The following is a 4,481-nucleotide window of genomic DNA, read 5'->3' as shown; positions in this document are numbered from 1 at the left end:
ACTCCACCCTGGAGGCTGAGTATGTCACTGCCTGTGAAGTTGCTAAAGAAGCCGTTTAGCTCAGAATTTCTTACAGCTTTGGAAGTTGTTCCAAACATGTCCTTACCTACCACACTTAATTGTGATAATAGTGGTGCTGTGGCAGACTCCAAGGAGCCTCATAGCCACAAACGTGGAAAGCATATACAGTGAAAGTATCATCTTATCAGAGAGATCGTGCAACAGAAAGATATGGTCGTCACAAAGATTGCCTCAGAGCACAATATTGTTGATCCATTTACAAAGGCTCTTACAACTAAAGTTTTTTAAAGTCACCTAAAGGGTCTAGGTCTACAAGATATGAGTCATCTAAGTTAGGGCAAGTGAGAGATTTTATTGAGTATATTGTATGCCCTAGTTTATTGTATTGTATATTGCTACTTTACCTTACATTGTATATTGATACTTTACTTTCCCACTGGTCATTTATTGTATTTTGATACATTCCACTCGCTTTGGACAAGTGGAAGATTGTTGGAATTGTGTCCTAAATCTAGTGTATCTCGTGGTTTTTAGTTTTGTTAACACATATTATTTATCTAATAAAATTAGAGGATTTTATTTGACATTTAGACAACATTAATTCAATCCAATAAACTAAGATCGAAGGTTATATGATGTCACTTGAATAGTATATAGTTGACATATAGGTGGTTCATGTTCAAGTAATAACCTAAAAAGTCTATAATAAATGGATAAAGGTTGGATGCCTTATCCTGGTAATATTGCGGATACGACCCACTTTGTAATTGTTACATGAGATGTAAGTGTTACAAACAATATAAACCATATTGTCAAGGTAAAGACAAATGAGTGGGTATCATGTATAAAAGAATTTATACATAAATCGGAACACAAAATAATTAGTTTCTCTTTATAACACCGTTACTTGAAGAAACTAATATTTTACTAGGATGACTATAGGAGACCTGGCCTTAATCAGTAGTGAGTTGTGAACTCCTATTTATGACGGCAGTTTTTTGATCTGTATGAGTGAGAATGACCATGATAGAAGACTCAATAAGCCTACCATTTTGGGGATTTTTCTGATTAGGGAGCTAGGAACATAGCTACACAAGATGGATTTCACTCATTCCCATTCCTTGGGAAAGTAGATAAACTGCTCCTCTAATAGTTGATTCTAGGTCTTGAACAATGAGGCCTCAACCTTTCACTGACTCAAGAGGTGTTAGTTTATAGTTGGACTATAAACTGTTTGTTCATTAGAGGAATCTGTGGTATTTAAGAAGTTAGATATAACTATAGAGGTAAAATGGTATTTTGACCCAGCTGTAGTTATGAGCATTTGTGAAGGGTCATCACTCTGTTGATTAGTTATATCCATGGACACAAAAAATATATCTACAATGCGAAGAGTGCAGCTATCAATCTTTAGTAAAGTGATCGGTTAATGAATATTGATTAATTGGATTAAAAGAGTTTAATTAATTAATCTCATATCATTGAAGCTTCTAATCTGTAGGTCCATAAGGTCCTACTGTTAGCTCACTAAAGGATAGTAATGAGAAATTATTTAAATTGTTCAAATCGAACGAGGGGAATTTGATATTAATAAAAATAATATATAATGGTTAATTATAAATATGATCTATAATCCAAATTATGTAAGAGAGATATATTTGAATAAGATTCAAATATTAGATTTATATGAATTGAATTCATAAAGAGATGTATACATATAAATATGTGATATTTAGTTGTGAATTAACTTTATATTAAATATGATTTAATATGATCCTTTAATTGATTAATTAATGGTTAATTAATTGATTAAGAAATAAGGGAGATTGGAGGTTAGTATAAATATATGATATTTATGATAATTAATTAAATGTATATTAAATAGGATTTAATATATGGTTATTTAATTAATGTGTCAATTAATTAAATAAGAATTATTTAATTAATTAGCACCAAGGGTATAAAGGAAAATTTCCTTAGCACTATAAAGGTTAACCTCTTCTCCATATAAATATATCCTTATAGCCCATTTAGGGTAAGAGGTTTTTATTACACAAAACCTAACCTCCAAGCCGCTACCTTCTCTCTAAAAATTCTCTACCATCCTCCTCAAAGGTTCTTGGGGACCACTCTTCCAAGTTCTTTAGAATCTTAGATAATAGCATGGTAACCTTATTGGTAGTGTTCTTCTTCATTGGAAAAGTTCAAGATCGTTGATAACGGTGGAAGAGGAAAGTTAGAAGATTAAAAAAATGTGAGTTTTGATTTCTTCTCTTCTTCCTCTCTTCTAACATGCTTATAGTTATGTTTGAATGTTTGTCCTTCGAATGCATGTTTTATTTTACTGTTTTTTATTTCCATAAAAATGAATGTCTAAATGCAAGGCGTTCACATGCTTATGTGGGAATTTGATTCCTTCAAAGCATGCTTAGGTTTATGTTTATCAATTGTTTCCGTCACTCTGTAATTTTCTATGTTCTGTAAAATGAATTTAAAGACCGATGCATTCGTATACTTCCATTTCGGGGAATTCCAATCCCTTCATCCATGATTATGGTTGAAGCTTGGACGATCTAAATCAAACCAAGATTTAGGTTGAATTCTTGCCTAGCAAGATCTTTTCTATTTTGGTTAAATTTAACCTAATCCAAAATTATGGTTAAAACCTTGACTAAGTTTAGGTTTGTTAAACTAAACTCTAACCAAGGTCGAGGTAGAAATCTCATCAAGCAAGGTCAATTGATTTTAGTTGAAGCATATCCCAAGCCTAGGTTCATTAAATTCAACACATTCCAAGATTGAGGTTGAAATCTTGCAATACCTGGGCAGTTTCAAAACATGGCTAGATTTTACCTTTACCCTCTATATTATTACTTTTGATGAAGAGGTGCTTGTTTATCTATGACCCTCAATGCATAACTTAGTTATGTCGTATGATGTTTGTCTTTCCTTGTCTTTTGACACCTATGGTTGTGACGATGCCTAATTTGTTTATCCTTTGCCTCCAACTTGTCACTTTTCTTGTAACAATGATGGTTTACTCATAATCCCCAACACATACCTTAATTATGTCATGTGGTGCTCATTTATCCTTTGTTATTAGAACTTTTATTCTTACAATAACGTTTGTTTACCTCAAGTTGTCACTCGATCAAGCCCAGACCTAGAATTGACATTAGGTCCAACCATGTCCATTTATTTCGAACCTAGCCCTAGAGCTAAAATTAAAGTTCTTTCAAACTAAATTAAGCTCAATCTTAGAATTGAGGTCAAAGCATGTCTATCAAGTCCAATATCTATCGAACCTAGCCCTAGAGTTAAGGTCGATGTTTTCTCACATGTTAGTTAAATCGAATCCAATCCTAGATTGATATCTTCCCAATTTTTGGTTAAATCAAACCCATTCCTGGACTGAGGACGAAGATTCAATCTGTTATATCCAAGGCTTTTCTAACCTAACCCTAGAGTTGGGATTAATGTGCTTGCTCAAACAATAAGTTTTCCTTAAAAATAAAAAATATTTCGGCCCGAAACTTTATCTTCTCTTTTGTCCACCTTTAAAGGCCCTGTGGAATTAAATAGGATATATTGTGAGGGAAAGGAATTAAAAAAATCTCTTTGGTGCTTGTTTTTCCATTTCATTTGTAGTAATCTATTGAGCAAAGGAGGCAAGAAGATTTTTCCACTAGGATATCTTTCTCTCTCCTTTTCTTTTCCAATTTTAGGAGATGAAATCTTCTTTCATCCGGTTAGTGCATCTGTTCTATTTTTCTGTGAGGTTTGAATTCTTATGTATCATTATTTCATTATTTTTATTATTAATTTTTTCTCAGTGGTATTGAGTACGAGAGATTAATTTCATATTACATTTTATGGTTATGGGGGTTTATAGTGGGGATTCAATTTATTTGTTAGATTTGGTAACTCCCTTTAATTTTTTCAATGTTATTATTTTCAATTTCAATATTGGATTTGATTTAATCTTAATTACACATGCCATAAATGAGTTGACGTGATTATTATACTGTAGAACCTTTTTAATTCAATGATAGTTCCTTGAAGCATGAGATCAGTTTCTTTCCATACTATTATTATTATTATTCGGATTATGTATATATGTTTGTATAAATCTCAAAATCATCATTAATCCGCAAATATTTCTTAAATTGAAAATTGGAGTAAATTAATATTAATTCTTGAGACATAGGAGCAAATTAAAATTTCATAAAGGCTTGAAAATGTATAACTAAAATTGACTTTGTAATTTTACAAAACAAAAATAATTGAATTTGAAAATTAATAATGTTTCTTTGTGAATTCTTTGGATTCATAAATACGTCACAATTTTCTATATAATTTTTTTAAAAAGAATAAATTTGAGAAAAGTAGTGTTCGTTTTTATTGTTAAAATTTCGTAAATGAAATTTTTTCCAAATTTGAAATCATTTTCACAAAATCAA

Source organism: Benincasa hispida, chromosome 11 (genome assembly GCF_027475165.1).
Source record: "Benincasa hispida cultivar pf3 chromosome 11, pf3_genome.v1.1, whole genome shotgun sequence".
In the NCBI taxonomy this organism is placed as follows: Eukaryota; Viridiplantae; Streptophyta; class Magnoliopsida; order Cucurbitales; family Cucurbitaceae; genus Benincasa; species Benincasa hispida.
The sequence above is the reverse complement of the archived record's forward strand: the minus strand, read 5'-3'. Positions refer to the sequence as shown.